This window comes from Phyllostomus hastatus, unplaced genomic scaffold (genome assembly GCF_019186645.2).
Source record: "Phyllostomus hastatus isolate PE091 unplaced genomic scaffold, TTU_PhHast_1.1 phas_contig_58, whole genome shotgun sequence".
NCBI lineage: Eukaryota > Metazoa > Chordata > Mammalia > Chiroptera > Phyllostomidae > Phyllostomus > Phyllostomus hastatus.
Window position 1 is genome coordinate 49,750,616 of NW_025333916.1, and position 20,524 is coordinate 49,771,139.

The window sequence follows — 20,524 nt, forward strand, 5'->3', positions numbered from 1 at the left end:
AAATATCTCTGCATAACATTCCAAACAAAATGAGAAAGTTAAGAATATAAAAGGCCTTTTCATCTATCCTGCTAGTAGATTTCTCTTTGGCTTTGTCTGAACACAGGTCCTTTCCTCAAGTGAGAGTGCATTGGAGTGGCTTTTTCCAAAAATCAGGCCCTTCTTGACCACCTAAGATGGCTGAGGTTATTTTACTCAGTGACTGCCTCAAATTTAAGCATTAAATAATCTCCAAGGAGTATGTTTATCACAAAACCATGTTTCACAATTGTTTTCCAGCCAATGGTAACGCGTGTCTAAGCGTGGTGAAGAGAACAAAGACAGATGCCTGACGGGAAAATACACCTTAGCGAGTATTAGCTGCGTGACCTTCGGTGATTTGCTCTTCCATCAATCTAGGATTCCATTATGACCCTGTGTGTCCTTAAGAAAGGTTTACATTTGAGAAAACCGTACATCACTAAGATAGAGTTTATATAGTATTCAATTTATCCTTTGTAAAATAATAGGTAATGAATGGGCCTCAGTCTAAGGTGGTTGGAAGGGCTATTATATGTAAAGTGGTAAAAAGAGTTCCTAGTACCATATAAAATTAAAATCATATAATATAATTTTTTTAAAGATTTTATTTATTTATTTTTAGAGAGGGAAGGGAGGGAGGGAGGGAGAGAGAGAGAGAGAGAGAGAGAGAGAGAGAGAGAGAGAGAGAGAGAGAGAGAGAGAGAAACATCAATGTGCGGTTGCTGGGGGTTATGGCCTGCAACCCAGGAATGTACCCTGGCTGGGAATCGAACCTGGGATGCTTTAGTTCCCAGCCCGTGCTCAATCCACTGAGCTACACCAGCCAGGGCGATAATATAATTATTTTAATATAATTGTGGGATATTTCCTCTTTATTTGTTCCATGAGCTTGCTGTAAGCTTTAACCTTTTATCTCATTTTCTGCTGTATCTTAATCATGCAAATACCTCTTAAAGGCAGGATTGGAAGATTCTTTTTTTAGTTAAATTTATTGAGGTGACAAAAGTTAAAAAAAAATATATAGGTTTTGAGTGTACTGTTCTAGGATACATCACTTGTATATTACATTGTGTGCCCACCACCCAAAGTCAAATCATCTTCTGTCACCATATATTTGATCCTCTTCGCCTTTTCATTAGGACCAAAATACACAGGCTTTGACAGGTCAGGTCTCTGACAAAAGTGCTACAGTGTGTTTCCCTGAGGGCTGTCAGCTGATTTACACACTCCAGGTTCACCTCAGCAGGGCTGGGCAGTGGTTTGTATTTAAATCCCGAGGAAAATGCCTTAGAGCAGTAAAAGCCCTGTGAAAGAATCAGCATAGATTTATGTTTGGAAAATATTGCCAGAGTTAACAAAATCAATAGAATCTTTGAGAAAATTGTCCACCTTTTCTCCACCCCCTTCTTTTGGTGTTTCTGTGCATTGAACCAGGGATGTGCATGGTTAGGAACTCAAAGAGGTAAACAATGTAATTCCTTTCTAGATCTTTCCACTAAGAATTATAGACAGGAGTTGATTTCACTAAGATTGAGATGTGATATAGAGAAGCAAATAAATTCTAAAGTTTCATTCAGCAACTCACAGAGAGGATCTCACACTTTTTAAAAGACAGAGCTCACTCTGAATGCGTGAGACTCGACGATTGCAGCGCATTCTACGAACTAGTGACGTACAAACTTTGAAGGAAAACCTACTGCAAGTCATTTTAAAGATGTATACTATATAAGAAATATTCTGAAAAAGGTATTAGAAAGTACACTGCCAGTATCAAGAAAAATAATGAAAATTTGAAAAGAATAATGTAACTATATCTCTGCATAACATTTTAAATAAAATTTATTAACAATAATACTTTTCATATTATAATAGCATACACAAAAATACTTTTATGTATTACTACTAACTTCACTGGTAATACATTCTTATGTGTACATATAGCGTCTAACATCTGGATAAATAGATAATATCCAATAAATGAATTATTGAAAAAATGTAGAAACATACTTTTCTCTGTATATAAGCAACATCTCAGAATAAAGAAATTGAAGAAAATGACTCCATTATAGACCTAATGTTGTTTCTTAGTCCTCCTCTACCCCACTGCACTATAATAATTTTCTCCTATTTGTTTATTTTTCTTTGGCTTAGACAAATGATTTCAAATACATTATATGGAACATTTATTCTTTAGTATGTTAAACAATTTCTACTTTAACGATATTTTATCAAATATGTTTGCAATATCCAGGGTTTTAGTATTAAATATATTGTTTGCTACCTCCAAAATTTTATAAAGGTAAGATGAACTACACAGATGTGGAACACATCACGTGTAACACACTTCAGCATTTGGACTACTAATCTATTATTCTTGGGATATTTTGTTTGATATATTTTCCAGTGGTGATTGCAAAACTTAGCCGTATGAATAAGAACCCAGAACCTTGTTAAAGTGCATGTTCTGATTTCCATAGTTCTGTACTGGGCCATAGAGATTGTTCACAATGTCATCATGTTCACAAGCCCAGGCGATGCCTCCAACTGCACTTTGAATAGCAAAGTTGCACAGCCAATAGTTCAGAACATGTTATATTAGATCGATACCATAACATAGTGGGTCCTTTACTATGTCAATAAATTATTCTAAAACTTTATTATATTTAACTTTTTTAACACTTGCTTTTTATGTTGAAAATAAAATGTGTGGTCTTTCTCCAAAGAAATGAGGAAAATAAAATATCAGTCATTCCTCAGTCATAAGCACTGTTAATAGATATTCTCTTATTATTATCTTGTTTGTGTTTCTTTCTTCTGTTTGCTTGAAAGAATAATTAAGGGAAATATTAAATTTTAAAAATAAAATTAGAAATTAAAAATAAGCAAAGGAAAGGTAATACATGAAAATTTATGTTATTAGGTCATTTATAATTAGTAGATTTGCTCTACAAACACAGCTTTAAGACTGTGTTAGGCAAAAGACTAAATCAGAGTCAGTTACGACAATGATAATAGGTAGGTGATAAAAATAAATGTGGAGGACCCATCTGTCCATGGCATTGCAAGTTGGGAATAAAATATCTTTTATAAAATTTAATAAAATTATAGAGAGAACACAATGATATTAACTCCAAAAATAGGTGCCATATTAAGTCATATAACTTTTCTATAGTACTGAAAATATGACTTTATATCCTAAGAAAACTAACACATAAAATATTTGGGAAATAAAAACAAGGCAGTGTTATTATTATGTGGTATTTTATGATTTTCTGGCTCTACCCAATCATATGCATGTGTACTTAATACATTATATATATATATACATATATATGTATGTATATATGTATGTATGTATGTATGTATATATGTCTGGATACATATACTTGCATGTGTATATCTTTGATTGGATATATATATAGTAATAAATATATATGTATACACATAAACATGTATGTGTGTATATATGTGCATGTATGATTGGATATATACATATGTAACACATAGACCCAGAAAACAGTATGGTGCTAGCCAGAGGAAGATGAGGGTTAGAGGAGGTAGAAGTGGGCAAACGGGTGATGAATGGGGCAGGGGAAGCACCTGACATTGGGTGATGAGTGGCCGATGCACTGTGCAGATGAGGTTTTATCGAGTTGTGCAGTTGAAATTTGTATGGTTTATTAAGCAATGTCACCCCAATAAATCCAATTAAAAAAAAAAATAAACAATAGCCATTGCCCTTATGTGTCAAGGAAAGTTGATAGAAATTAGGCATTAAGAGTAAAGGAATGATAACTACAGGAGCAGAAACCTCCTGGACAGAGATTTGTATTCTCCTTAGGACTTGCACCTCAGGTACTGATCAGAAGGTGGCATTTTTGAAGTTCATCGGTTGCTCATGACTAGTCAATCACCAAACAGGTGTGAATGAAAAACTCTACTACAGAATTAGCTAAGGCATTGCAGAGGCACCAAGCATTTCTGACAGAAATATTTTGCATGTACTTCAGAAAATTTCCCCGGTACCTGTATATTAGCTTACCCTACTTTTACATAAAAGAATTCTTTCTCTTAAAAATTTCCCAAATTATAGGTTATAAAAAATGGTCAAATTTTAATCATTATTTCCATTTTGAAGACTTTACTTGAACTTTCTTACAATGACATTTTAAGGAAGTCTCCTTTAAAATCAGATCACTTGCATAATAGTATTAGATACATATATACTTATGCATATACATAAATACACATATGCACACATAATTTCCCTTGTTCAATGAAGTATCTTTAACCAGGATATAAACCTATCACTAAGCCATATACTATAAGAGAGCATGTTTTTTGTCTTTTTTTCAGTGCTGTATACCTAGTGGCTAGATAAGTGCCTGGCTTTGATCACTCAACAAATATGAAGTGAAACAAAAAGTATTACACTAAGTGAAACAAGCCGGACAGTGAAAGACAAATACCATATGATCTCATCTGTAAGTGGGACCTTATCAGCTACACAAACAAATGAGCAAAAATGAACCAAAGACATAGAAGTAAAGAGCAAACTGACACTGAACAGAGAGGAGGAGGGGGAGGATAACAGGGTAAAGAAGGGGAAGGATCAAGTCAAGAAACATGTACAAAGAACCCAAGATCAAGGACAGTGAAGCACAGATTGTCTTTGGGGGTGGGGGTTGGACAGGGCAGGAGAGAGCAACTGGGGGGAAAATAAGAATAACTGCAACTGAACAGCAATTAAAAAATAAAGACAAATTGGTATCAACTTTCAAATAATCTTGTTATCCCGTAAACAAAATAATAATAGAAATAATTTTTTAAATGGATATTCAGTAAGTAGCTCTGATGTAACAAAGGAAATACTATGAGGTCAGAAGACAGCATTCAAAAGGCCTGTCTGTGACATCTAGCTGGAATATTACATATGTGTACTGCATGGTTAAGACCTTGAACTCTGCAGCAAAACTGTCTGAATGAGAACTCCCTTTCCACCTCTTATTTGCTGAGCCATCATGTCAAAGAGGTTTTATTTCTAAGCTATAGGATTTTCAACCAAATGATAGAAGTAGTATTATTACTTACCCCATTGGATTAATCTGAGGATTAAATGAGATAATAGACTGAACATCTGTAGCATCTGTGATGGGCTCAATTGTGTCTCCCAAAAAGATGTGTTCAAGTTCTAACCCCTGTGATATGTAAATATGTTCTCATTTGAATGAAGCATCTTTGAAGAACAATCAAATTGAAAATGTGCTATATTAATGTGTTCCTCAATCAAATGACTGGGGTGCTTGAAAGAGAAGGAGAGGGCACAAATAGACACAGGGAGGGCCATGTGAAGGGGAGGCAGAAACTGGGTGATGTATCTACCAACGAAGGAATGTTATGGATTGCAGGTGCTATCGGAAGCTGGGGAGATGCGAGGCAGGGTAGAGCCTTCAGAGGCAGCATAACCCTGCCTTTACTTTGGTTTCAGAATCCTGGCCTCCAGAAATTTATTTCTCTGGTTTTAAACCACCCATGGTACTTTGTTATGGCAGCCCTCAGAAATTAATACAGCATCGTTCATGTTTGATTAATATAATCCTTTTAAAAATAGTCACTTCATGCCTTGAATTCCTCATAAACAAAAAATGGAGCAAAATAGCAAACTGTTTACTGTATTAATATCAGCATGATTGTTCTAAAGGTCTCTTTAAAACATATATGTGCATATATGTATTATATATTCCATATTTTATATATAGTGTATAAATATGTGTCCCTGTATATATATATATATATTCTCAGAAAATAGATTATCAAATGCCCCTTCCAAGTATACCCTATAGATATTCTGGAAACACATACCAATGTACAATGAAATATTTAGCTAATTATAGGCAAAACTTTGTGTATTTTAATCAGTACTTTAGAAAGCAGTGTACTGTTTTTCCATAATATTACCAGATATTTCTCATCAGTCTAACTGGGCTCATCACACTTGCACATAATATGTCCATATAAATTGATTTTTTAAACTAATATTAGGATGAGAAAGATTTTGGAGGAAAAACAATTTAAAAAACATTTAATAAAATAAATAAATAAATAAATAAATAAATAAATGAACACATCTAAAATGATGTAGACTATTCACATTTTAAAGTGAAGCATATAATTTATTTTCCGCTCTTCTTTGATATTTAACAGAAAAACAATCTACTAAATTATGGAAGGTAATCTGGATAGATGGTTGTGCTGTTGGCACGAGGCATTCCCAGCAAGAAACTCATTCTCTTCACTGGCTTCCAGAAGTCATCTAATAACGTCAGAGTGAAGTGCTGCCTGTAATTGTACTCGGCATGTGTAGGGTGATAAGGAAAGTCACATTGCAAAGTACACTGAGCATAGCATTTCACTTGAAATACCCCCATTGCACTTACTCCTTATCTCTTTTTTCCCTACCTTTTCTAGTACTTAGGTTTCTGGATATCTTTTTTTCTTTCTTGTAGGAAACTTACAGCTGTTTTTTTTTTAAAGTCCTATTACATATTGTTTTGACTAAGTAGAACAATGTAATTTCTGTTTTTCTTTTTTCTTCCATAAATAAATTTAAATTCAGCAAGGAGGGTGGGGACTGGGTGAGGCAGGAAAAGTTGGAGGAGACAATGGGGACATCTGTAAAAGTGTCAACATTAGAAATAAAAAAAAAACAAAATAATTCAGCAAGGAATCTGTTTTTAAACCCTTCCCCACCTGAGGACATTTTTTCTTTGCTTTTAGTGAGAGAGGGAGGGAGAATAGGAATCGAGAGAGAGAAACACCATTGAGAGAGAGAAGCATTGATTGGCTGCCTCCTGAATGCACCCAGACTGGAGATCAGACCAGATCATAGACATTCAGGCCAGAGATCCAACCACAACCGAGAACGGGCCCTAACCTTTCACTTACACCATGATGTTCCAACCGACTGAGCCACACCAGCCAGGGCAAGAAGCCCTTTTTTCATGTCCTCACTTAAAAGTCTCTCTTCTCCCTCTCGTTTCCTCTCCCTCAATATGTCCCTCTCTTCTTCCTCATTTCCCAGGAGGGCTAGATCATTTCAAAAATATCATCAGAGTCATGTTGAAACTTCATTTTTCTATATCTCTTAAATCTAGAAGAAAATTCTTTTTGTGTACTCTGTGCTTTGAAATAAATTGCATTAGAAAGAACAACAAACTGATAATTTCTCATTAATTGCATTTCTGAAACCATGGGATATAAATGATGTCTACTATCGTTCTTGATCTTTCTCTCCTCCCACAAATTTCTACTTGTCTGAGAAACTGATAAATGTCAAACATACTAAAGTTAAAAGAAAAGATGCTCATCTCTCCCTCATTAAAGAGAGTCTTCCTCCACCTAATTTTCAATGCCCTGCCACACTTGTGCTTGGTGCTTTCATCCATACTGTTCATCATAATCAGAAAGATTCTCTCTGGCAAACTCCCCATCCTGTCTTTAAATGTCTGACATTTTTATATCTCAACTTAAATGGAACCTCTTCCAAGATTCCTTAAGAACATGTTAAGAAGAACAATTCAAAATGCCTGATATGTTTTATCTCTGGCAAAGCTACAAATCGTTGCCTTCCTTGGTGGGGTATTGGACTCCCTTATGTTATTTTAAATCTCCTTTTATACTCATTTCTCAGATTACTATTTAGCCAAATAAAACATTTATAAAAAAAGTGTCAGTTTCCAATTTCTGCTTTAAAAATTCATTACACAGTTCGATTAAAATAACAATTTTATCAACTCTCAGTTTTTGAGATCAGAAATCCAAAATGCATTTCAGGACTCATTTCACCCATTTCCACAGTTCACTGTTCTTTGGGAAAATCGTGAAGGCAACTTACTTATAAAGACTTACAGTGGGATACAACTGAGTTAAATGCAACTTATTAGTCACATAAATAATTGTAGCTGCCTGAGCTGAGACAATGTTGCAGATAAATATTTCAGTTGTTTTCAGTGTGTATGCATGTGTGCTTATGTAAAGATTGGCAAACATTGTATAAATAAGACAGATATTTCCAGGCTGTAAAGAAATTTAAATGAGATGTTGCTATTAGTTTTCATCTGTTTACTTTGTTTTGAAATTTCATTTATTTTTTAAATGTTCTATGCTTTCAAATTACATTTGAAAAAGGTTTCTAACTGCTCCATTAGAGGATATGTGATTTCAGAGCATCTAGAGTAAGTTTAAGAACAGCATTATTGGCATTTATACAAGAAATTAAATAACTGAACAGAAATGGGGTCAGTAAAGTCAAGTTTGAGACAATATAGTTAAGCAAAAAGAAAGTATAGATAGGACTACAGAATATACCGTCTATGGCGAATGTAGTCCTCAGGCATATCTGAGGACACATGATAGCATGACACTTCTTAATGGAATTCTAGTTAGTTAACTAGTTTCAAATACGAAGAAGATGAGGAAAAAAGAAAGCAACTTGCATTTATAAAAGGAAATATACAATGAAAATGTAATAATCCCTTATTTCATTCTAAAGAAAAAATGATCTTGATAAATTTCTGGATAAAATCCTATTTGTTCAGTACAAATAAAGGTTTCATCTTTAACATAAAGAGTGTGAGGGGGGACCTGCTGCAGTCTTGAGTGACTCTATCACATCAACAAATACATAATGCAGAAAGCATAAAACTTGCTTATAGTAAGAGCAGCAAACTCAGAGTTCAGCATCACTGAGTAGTTTTGTATAGAGCAATCTAATTCCAAGTGCAACATTTCACTATATTCAAAAAAAGATACCCTGGCCCTTAAGCGTCTTTACAAACTTGAGTGACTTTCTCTAGCAGCAAAGCTGGAAGAAACTGGGGAACCTAAATGTAACAGTGACTTGTGCAAAGCCTCAGTACACACTTTTACTTTGGATGGGATCACAAAATTAGAGAGATTCAATGACCATAAATCTTTAGCCCAATATGTTGAGGGATCCCTTTGATCCTTCAATCCAGGTTCTGCTACAGAATTCACAATAAAACAATTTTATACATCACATAGGGTTATTTTTTTTTCAAAAACAGATATCTTTATTTCTTCTTGTGGCTACCAGACTACAGGATGACCCCCAATGAACTTTGCCCTTGGTATTTACCCCCACATATAGTAGTCCTCCCTGTCCCATATAATCAATGATACTGTGGAAATGCCGGTGTAAGGCTCTAAGGTTAGATTTTTAAATAAATTGTGGTTTCATCATCATTTTTCTTTAATACTCTTGCTCCAGAAGCCTACTCAATTAATCTTATCAGGAGGTTTGTATGGCCAAGCACTGTGACCTCCTGTCAATTGTCAGAACCAACTGACCAGGTATGTGAGTGAGGAAGCATCTTGGAGGCCAGCCCTCAGGTCACGCAGTCAAGCCATCAGGTGTTTGCAACCGCAGTCCCTCCCAGCCTCCTGGCTGCAACTTCATGAGCTCCTGAACCAGGACAATCCATCTCTAGCACAGCTGGTGTTTGGGCCCACAGAAACTATGTGAGATAAGAAAAATTTATTGCCACTAAATTGTGAGGTGATTTATTATGCAGCAATAAATAAGAGCTTTTTTTCCTTATCTTCTTTGTTTTTTTTCTTTCTTGTAATCTTAATCCTCCAGAGTAATACATTCTCTTACTGATCTGAGTCATAATACCTATATCACTTAATCCTCACATTTAAATGTGATAAACTCAGTAGAACACTTGTAGTTCAAAGTCTCCATAAGGAAACTTCTGCCATTATAATTGGAATCCAATAGGAAAAAACTGATACCTGAATGTATATAATTGAACCTCAAGATAAATAGACTTTAGCCAAAATCTATTTGATTCTGTTAGAGGCTATCCCTTCTTTTATTTTCTGTTTTCAGCTGAAACTTTATGATTTGTTTTAAGTTCTATAGGCTTAAATGCGGTTATCTTAAAATAACATTATGCACATAAATTTTACACATAGCTACAGACGTTTTTCTTTAACTTTTACATTAAACACTGACATTTCAGTTTTGACAGTTTATTCACCACACAATTAAGGCAAGTATACCATCAGGATAAAAATGAACAGAAAAAAAGTATTACCAGAAATAACCAATGGAAGATGGAATGTGATTTTATGTAACCTTATACATAACACAATACATAGCATGCTAATTATTATTGAGAAGTTTATGTGAAGGGTTAAGATCTTTTTAAAAGTGAAATAACACCCTTCATTCAAACTCAGTTTTAAAATAGCCAAAAGCCGTGGTTTGTATCTTATTTATTCTCAACTCCTCTAATTTCCAGATTGATTTCATAATTTTAATTTGCTTAATAATTGAATTGTAAGTTTGATTTCACCTTGTGGCTATTTTTTAAAAAGTTTTACTTTATAAGTAAGTGGTCATTGTTTTATCAATATTATAATTATTTTATGTTTAATTATAATGAATATTCTTTCTTGCTTAGCGGCTCACATTTTGTAAGTAAAGAATTATCTCTACATCTGGTTGTATTTCAATTCCTCTTCTTGTGGAATGTAAAATTAACAGATTAGTATATCTTAAAAACTTTATTTTTCCTTTCAAGTGTTTTTTACTTTTCAATTACTTGTTTGTATTCAAATTACTTATTTTTCCTGTGCAAAATCTTTCATGGACTTCTTTTTGATAGCATTCAAGAACCAATGGAGATTTTTGAAGGAATAATTATAACATTCATACATTTAATTTATTTTAAAAATTTCAGTATATTCTGTAAGTCTTTCTGTATTTCTTCTAAAACTTTTCTGGAAGTATGTAGTAAGATTTTGCTTTCTTGAAAATATGTGTTTTAGTATCTTAGTGGAATTTATGCATCTATCTATCTATCTACCTATCTGTGTGTGTTTAATGTGTTTGATGTTTATCATATTTGAAGAATGGTTCTAAGTTTTGCTGAGAAGTTTATGGAGAAAATAGTTTGAGAATTTGGAGATTTTTCTATATTTTTTATTTGGCAAATATATCTGATTGTATTAGATTTAGAAGAACGATATTGAGAAAAGAGAATAGTTAAATCTCCTTTAAACACTGAGTTAAAACACAGGAAAAGTCTTGGAGAGTAGTTGTGTCCTTTGCTGAATGTATCTTTTTTTTAGAAACCTTACCTGAATCCCAAAGAAAATCAGTTTAATTATATCAAATTAAATATTTTAATTATAGGAACTTATCCTGAACAAAAAGAATTTTTAATTTAACAAAAATAATAATAATGCTATTATTTTAATATGGACTTTAGAATTAACACCAATAGTTAAAAACATGTCATGGCTCCTAAGCAATAACTTATCACGTTTTTTATCATGTAATATTTGTTGTAATATTACAGGTGTGCATCCAAATGGTCACCCAAAGGAATTTTCTTGAAGTATTTTCTTAGCAACTTGCAAAAAAAATCTAGTTATAGTTGTGCAAAATATAGATACAGGACATAAGCATACATATATACACACATACATGCATACATATGCAGAGAGAGATTTGTAAATTTGATTTTTGTTTGTGTATCTCATGGATGATAGCTTTGACATGACAATAATCAATCCTACAAGTAGAGCATTTACAATAACAGTAAAAATAAATAAATAAAAAGATAATTTCTTGCCCTGGCTTGTGTGGCTCAGTGGATTGAGGACAGGCTTGCAAACCAAAGGGTTCAATTCCCAGTCAGGGCACATACCTGGGTTGCATGGAGGTCAGGTCTCCAGTAAGAGGCACAAGAGAAGCAACCACATATTGATGTTTATCTCCGGTTCTTTCTCCTTCCCTTCCCCTCTTTTTAAAATAAACAAATAAAATATTTTTTAAAGATGGTTTCAAAATCCATCCCTCAACTTTTATGATTTTAGCTAAATCCTCTTTGAGGGACTCTTATTCTTCTATATCTGACTTCAGCTGAGTGAGCTACAGGTTGACACATTTAAAGATGGATCAAGTTAGCTTTAGTTGTGCATTTGGCAGTAAAAATCCATAGCAGTAGCCAAGAAATTTCATTAAGAATGTATCATGTATCAGGTCTTTTGCTGTATTTCACATACCTTACAATCTTTTCGGTCTTCTCTACACCTAATCCCTTAACTATTACCTCCATGACTCTGCATATCCAGTTAAATATTCTATAAATAAAATTTAGCATTGCCAAAGACACCCGTGTCAAAGTAAATTTCTGTTTATTAGGTATGAATAATGACTTGAGTTTAGGGGCCAGAGAAGCAAATCATCCTTGTTTATCCAGAAGTGAGGGTTATAGCAAGGACATGGGAATCTCAGTGATACAACAGGTCCAGTTCAGGGAAAATTGGAGAAGTTGGTCTTCCTAAAAGGATCAGTGTATGCATTAATACCAGTGATGTAACCAGAGTACATGAATTATTGGTCAATTTGGTAGACAGGATAATGATCCCTCCCAAAGTTCTTCACTTTCTAAATATCAGAACATTTTAGTATATAACTTTAAATGGAAAAGGGGACTTTGCAGATGTGATTAAGACTATTGAATGGGGGAGATTATACTGGACTTTCCACTTGTATACAGTGTAATCACAACTTTTCTTATGAAGGAGGAGCAGGAAGGTTAAGCAGAGCAGTCCATGTGACTATGGAAGCTTAGAGAGCTTCGAAGACACAATACTTCTGGCTTTTAAGATGTAGGAATAAGAGGTAAGAAATCAAGGTGACCACCAGACGCTAGAAAACTAAGAAGAAATGGGTTGTCTCCAAGAAACTCTAGCAGGAACTAGTTCTCTGACACCATGCCTGTAGCTCCACGGGGTTGATTTTGGACTTCGGAATTCCAGAATTGTTAATATATTAATTTTGTGTTGTTTTAAGCCACTGAACATATGGCAATTTGTTACAGCAGAGATAACAAATTAACAAGGTACAACTTCCTGAGCTATGTGGGTCTTTTGGAGAGTTTCTATGTTTTTTTAACAGTGTTTACTCTTTAATTTATCTGATAAAAGTATTTGTTAACTACAAATTGTTACATCTTGATTTGTGACAAAAATGTGCGGTTTTTCTGTATTCCATTAAGTATTCTTCCTTTCAATCAAGAAATCTTATGTGTAAGCATGCATTTTTTCTTTCTTTTTTAAATAGAATAAATTAATAACAATATTAACTAGATGTCTCAATCATTCTTTAATTAGAAAACAGTATAAATATTTATGCACTGATATATATATATATGGTCAACCAGAATTGCTTCATGAAAAATTAGATGTACCTGGGAAAAATCTGATCACAGTGAAAGAGGTAACTCGTGGTTATGAGCATGATGATGTTTTCTTGGTTTAACTCTAATGTTCAATCTCATTTTCCTGTTTCCCATCCTGTTCTACTTTTTTTTATCTAGCTCTCAAAGACACCGAGGCTATTGATTAGTTACTGAGAGCATGTAGCACCTCAGATTAAGAGATCTGAATTTACATCCTGGTTCTAACACTAAAAGCTTATGCAGCTTAATGTATCTAATCATCACTTTCTTATCTATCTATCTACCCATCTATCTAATCCAAATACGTATATATCTATACATAGGTAGACAGATGAAATCAACATTTTTCATTCTAATAATATAACATATATTTTTGGTCATTTGCTACAAAAACACTTATGGCCAATACTTGTTTATTAAGCAATAAATTGATTGCTATTTGAGAGTGCAAAATCATAAAAACAATGATATAGCACCTAATAAGTAAAGAGAACTGAAAATACAGTGGCAGTCAGTGGTAATACTTTCAATATTTCTACTAAAGTGGTATAGAAATTAATACATAAAGGCATACATTAATTATGCCTTTACTGTAGCATTTCCTTTTTTTTATCATCAAATAGACTGCTGATAGATCACTGGAGAGTCTGTCCTAAATCTTTTTCATTTTATAAAGAAGACCCTTTTGCAGTAAAATTTGAAATTAGTACCTCATAGATGACACAGTATAAGAAGACTTGTGAAATTTTAAGATAAAATGGAATCTGTTCAGAGTACAAATTATATTCAGTTTACTTGGGGAGTCCATTCTCCAGCACTTTCTCAAATTATCAATTATATAAGACTGAAGTGTTTTTGTCATTGTCAACTTAATTCCAAACCATCTTTTTTTTTAGAAATATTTTTTAAAGATTTTGTTTATTTATTTTTAGAGAGGGAAGGGAGGGAGATAGAGAGAGAGAGAGAGAAATATCAGTGTGCGGTTGCTGGGGGTTATGGCCTGCAACCCAGGCATGTAGCCTGGCTGGGAATCGAACCTGCGACACTTTGGTTCGCAGCCCGCGCTCAATCCACTGAGCTACGCCAGCCAGGGCTAATTCCAAACCATCTTGAAGATAATGACTAAAAAGTCATTCTATACTAATCTAAAGAAATTATGTTTTGACAATCATTGCACTATCAGATTCTAGAGCCCTAAATAATTTTACGTTTCTCAAATTCAATCCAGGGAAGAATTTTTCTTCATTTTTAGGAAATTGTTAAAATTGTTGGGTATCCATACTCTAGCATCATCTAGTTCTACTGATTTTCCCTAAACACAGCAGGATTCTCTATAAAAAAAAATTAACAGATAGAAAACTAAACTCAAGTTTACAGTGTAATGAAGGAGTGATGCAATGAACATTGTTCCTTTAGAAAGCTTGAAAGGCTGCTTAAGAAATCATCTCCAATTGGGAAATGCATTAACATTAGAATGAAAAGCCAGTTATCCCTGGTTTTACAGAATTTTTATAGAAGTTTTAGCTTATTTTTAGTAATAATAGAAATGTATAGATTATTTTGGACATAAAGTGCAGGGTCATAAACAAAGTCATAGAATTTTGCAGCAGTTAATTAGTAGACACTAGAAAAGAAAACTTAAAAGTCATACTAGACCATTTTACTAATCAATAATCAATGCATAACTATAAGTAATATTATAAAAATAAATAAAGTATATTGTCATCAAAACCAAATTTAATTCATACTCACATTTGAATTTTCAGCATGCCTTTCTGCGATCCGTTGCATATAAAGAGTTTTATTCATAGTTGTATGTATTCTTAGCATTCATGTAAAACTTAGCCCTAAATAACTTAAAAATTTTGTATCATCTCTTATGTTTTAACACAAACAATGGGGGCAGAGGGTATAAATGCATAACCTGAAATCATCATGATATGTGATCATTTGAAGATCTTTTATGTGTTAGGAGCGTTTGTGTTGAAATTATAGAATATACCACTAAAAGTTCTCAAAGAGTGACTATTTACTTACTTAGTTACCAAGAAATCTAAGGATAGTGAATTCCAGTGTCATTTTATTTTTCCAATATGTAATGTTTATTTATTCTCATCAAAAATGTAGTATTGATCTAAAGAATGTCTTCTGATCTCACTCATCAGAATTTCTTTTCAATTTTTCTTAAACTTCACTATCATTAAAGTTTATTATATTTCTCTCCCCATGTTTTTGTAAATGTTTCAACCTTTCATGTGTTAAGGTAGTGATCTATTTTGGATCACTGACTTCTGTGTACTCTCCCTAAATATTTCTCTTTGTTTTTTCATCTGGATAAAATTTAACAGTTAGGTAGCTCCTGACACCAGCTTTCTGGAGTGTATGAGCATAAACCCGAGAGTCTACTGCTCTGGTCTTCACGTTCCTTTAATCATCCCATCCAAGAGCTCAGACTCTGGAGTAAAATTTTGACCAGGTTCACACCAGGAAGCATAGAAGACAACATCCAATGGTTTCTTTTCCTGTAAAACCTTTTCATTGAAGGTCTGAGGTGTTAGATCTGTGGGTGCTTGAAGTAAATATCCTAGACCCCAGCTTTTTAGGGAATAGGATTCTTATTCCAACCATTGTAATTACACCACTGATAAGCTTTATTTGATTTTTATTTGATTTTTTAAGATTCAGAAATCTTATCTCAGAGTATTTCTGAACATTTCTTTGGCACATAGAGAATGATGTTGTTGGCAGTCTATGCTTTCCACATCGATTAATCCAGTTAATGTCCAGGCTATTCTTTTTCATTCTGGCATTAAAACTTGACATGGATGACACCATGGAGAATAGAAATCAACAACCATCCAAACTCTGGCCTGTTTTCTTTGTTTAATTGGTTCATTGAAAGTGGGAAATGTCAGGGAGATCAGAGAATAATGTATGAAATCCTCTGGGAGCTCCAAGATCTGTTGGGCAGAATGGTGTCCTTCATATTCATGAATGCTGGACTGTGAACACTGCTGTTGTTGGCTTAGCCTGAATGTTATGCATGTTACTGAGTCCCTCACGAACTGCACACACTAGTTTAACAAACTTAATCTGACCATGAAGATGCTTTGATACTTTTCTTAACTCTGGCAGTAAAGTTCAACCTTGTGATCACCAAGAGGCAAAATGAACAAGCCATGGTAGTTTGTCATTGACAGAAAAATTGTGAGGTCCAAGTGCGGTGACATGAAAATGAACAGCTTTTTTTGGCAAAAGCAAATGCATCATACTGGACTTTCTTGCCATGATTACTTTCACATTCTTTGGTCCCTTGTCCTTTAAACACTGCTAGACATGACTGAAAAACATGGAGATTACTATAGATTCCCGGGACAGAGAAACAGTCAAAGTTGCCAACTTGAATATGTTAATTTTTGAGTAGAATCTTCAGTTTCCTCCCTCAGGGTCATTTAAATTTTTTTTTTTCCAGAGTGAAAAAATAAGAGCAGCTAATGATGAGTCAAACACTCTTCTATTGTGTTTGCCAAAAGAAGTTCAAAACTGGAAGGTTATGCAGTATTTCTAAATATATTTTTTAAGCATCCAATGAATTAAAAAGCAAAACACGGCCTTTTTTCTTTTGTTATTTTATTTGTTATTTTGCTCCAGGAGCAAAATAGTAGCACTTGTATGAGGTTGTCCTGGGTGGCACAGTCCATCTTTGCTACACCATCAAGACCATCCAACAGGCCACTAAGCCTGAGATATGTCTGTGAGGTCAAACAATCTCCTCCTTTGGGACAAAGAGTTGTCAGCCAGGCACTACTGGCAGCAAGACTGGTTTGTACAGCATTAGCAAAATTTCCCCTTCATAATTCTGTCACTGTCCATGTAATATGCTGCATGAAGAAACTTACTAAAGTTCCCTTTGATCTGTCACCATGGTATTCTGAAGCAATTCTAGACTAAAAATGAAGAGGCCAGGATTACCATTGACTCCTATCATTTTGCAAAGCATTCTATCATCACCACTGTTAACAACTCCAATCCATCAGCTTCTTTAACAAAGCCATCTTCCCCAAGTAGAGGAAGATGCGCTGCACAAGAACTCTCATGTCGTCTCCTCTCCAGGGTCATTTAATCACTCAAGAGTGTTGGAATTTTTCAGCATCAGAGTCTCTGTTATTTTTTTGGATATTCTTTCTGGTGATGAGAGTTAGCCTTTGGCTTCTAATATTCTAAACATATTGTCCCATAGCATGAAGAGCAGGGCTGGTCTTTCCACTCCTGTCATCTGTCGGTCTGTCAGAACGTTCAGAAGCTCCCAGTGTGTTTTACTTGGGATGCCAACAGCCAGAACCAGGCCTCCTGTCTGACCCCTAGCTGAGAGAGAAGTAAGGTTTTCTGTAATTGGCCTTTTTAACTTTCAGAAGGAATGGGCTATAGTCATGCCTACAAGGAAATCTCGGGTGGGAATTGTTGATGTTTAGGTAACAAGGAAGCCTGCCGTATACTACTTGACTACTGGGGTCCCAAGAGAAAGACAAGTCACCTCATGGTCTCAACACACATGAACAAAGGCCCGTGTGAGAATTTGGTTGCCACTAGTAAATGAGATATGATTTTGTAGAGAAAATAGATTCATAACTGATGTTTTACATGCATTGAGAAATCCTATTTTAAGCACACGAAAGGGTATAAAAATTCTGTAGGAATAATAATGTAAAAATGATATTGGCAGTTTTGTGACAAATTTTCAATTACTTTCAAAAGGAAAAACTGTTATGTTTTAGCGAAGAATATACTTAATAAAGTATAGGAATTGAAAGTCCACTCAGTTCCGGCTCTGCTACTTATTAGCACTTAGATGTTGAACAACTTATGCTACTCTTTTGAGTATCGATCTCTTGAAATGTCATGAAGTTGGTGATGTTGATATTTGAGGAATAAAATGAGACAGCACAGTGGACATGCAAAGCATGGTCCCTAACCTCTGGAGGGTCTTCGGAACATTCTGTTACTCCACCTTTTATTCCATGCATCCAGTTTATTTATCTTCTTTTTAAAAAATTAACAAGGACATGATAAATTGCAATTCATGATAACCTAGACAATGACTAAGTTTAATTTTTATGAAAAAATATGCTTGCATAACAAAATGAGTTGTAAAATTTTATAAAATATATTTGAAATATAAAATTTTATTTTATATAAATTATTGTATTAGTAATTAACTTAAACTCATTATCTTTCATCAAAATACAACTGGCATATAGTGAAGCCTTAATCTCTGATTTTTTTCATTCTGAAACAAGTCAAACAGGAAAAATGTAATTATGCTTAAATTATTATCGTTTTAGAGGTAAATTCCTTGGACAGTTTATATAAACATAAATGTAAGGCTATTGGGCTACTTTTTAAAAACTCAATTTGGAGTTGTCTTTGGTGTATAAGTTCATATTTAGAAGATTTGCTGTTTTAAATATTGGAAACAAATTAAAGGCTTTAAGTGGCTAATTAGTATAAGCTTATTAACTAGAAAAATGACACTTGTGGTAAATAAAACCATGTAAGCAAATTATAGAAGGCCAAGAAAGAAAAAAACAAAAGTAAAGATAAAAAGGTGCTAAGTTTCTCCTACAGGAGGTCATAAAAAATCAGCAGTACTAAAAGGTGGGCATGACTCCTGCTGTGTACTTTACAAATGTCAATGCCATTACTGTGTATTCACACTGAATAATGATGAATACTTGCAGTCAATCGCCCATAACCCTCAGGATGTGATATATGTGATGTATGCGATCTGTGGGTTAGGGTCAAATTTTATCTCATAAATCAGAGAATGTGCCTTTCTATGACATAAAGCTTAAAGATTAAAGTTGTTCTTTGTCTCCTATATTATCAGGTCATAACTATATTTAGAAAATATATCTAAATACTGCTCTATTTCTGTATTTTTCAAAATGAATAATTTTTTTTTCTCTTTAAAGCTGTCATTTCGGTATGTAGAATATATGTTTATATTTATATAGAGATATAGACATATACAGGGTCAGAAAAAAGTAGTTTTACAGTTGTGGCTACACAAAACAGAGTTTATTCTTGTATTCTGATCTGTTAATTATTGTGTAATTTTCCGTACAAACAACTGTAGACTTACTTTTGCACTACCCTGTATATCCATATACATGTAGATAAAAAGTTAAATAGAAAGGCAATCCCACAGTAATGAAGATTTTGGTTTATTCCCTAGTACTGAACCATTAAAGTAGAATTAAAAACAAAATAGAAAACAGCCAATTTCATAAATCACCTGGGATGCTTGCATCCATGTTTCTAAATCATTGCACATTATTCACTATATTATCAATGTAAATATGATATCTTAAAATGATCCAAATTTACTTAATGAGTCATTTAAGCTATTTTATCTCTGAAAGGTGTTTCAAATTAGAATATTAAAAAATTGCCTTATTTTTGTATTCCGTCCTCTGGTAATGATTATACTTCTAAAGAAAATTTTAGCAGTCACAGTATAGCATCCCCAGAAATGAACTCAAGCCTTAACAATATGTGACTCGGGGAAGTGCCTTCAGGGCATTTCTGTCCCCTTTTCATTTTTCTCTCTTCTCACAACACCCCCCTCTCCCTTTAGCAACCTCTCTTATGCCCAATTGCACTCGCTTCCTGAAGCACCCAGGTTATTTTCAATTCTTAGCTTCTTTGTTCTTTCCTCTCCACCAAAACATAGATTCCATCACAACATTCTTTTGAACAATTACTTAGCTAGTCACACTCACAGGTGCATGTTTTTAGTAAACTTTCTCTTCTCTGACATAATGTGATCTCTACATTGAACAACAAGACATTACTTCTTCAACTGGTTGATTATAGTAATATATAAATAAAAGTAGCAAATAAGAATCCTTGGAAATTCAGTTTTTCTCCAAACATACAGAATTACCAGAAAATTCTAGACCTTTCAAATTGAAGGCAAAGTAGATATGTTACTCTGTGATACAGCCATGTTGATTACATGAAGCAACATTCTAACTTACATAACAGCAACTGTGAAATAAAATTTTTTTGAAAAAAATATTTTCCTTTCTTTTTTTACTTTTTTTATTGCTGTTCAAGTATAGTACCTAATCTGAATTGGTATGAAGTATTTGTAGTCTTCATTTAACCGAATATTCATTTTACACTGAATCCATGTTATAATTTTGGTCAGTGAGCACAAT

At 33.8% G+C, this 20,524-nt stretch overlaps 1 pseudogene; it reads right to left on the reverse strand.

Annotated features, from left to right (window-relative positions):
* Positions 1-15,605: 15,605 nt before the first annotated feature.
* Positions 15,606-17,334, reverse strand: LOC123824570 (annotated as a pseudogene).
* Between the last annotated feature and the right edge of the window lie 3,190 nt (positions 17,335-20,524).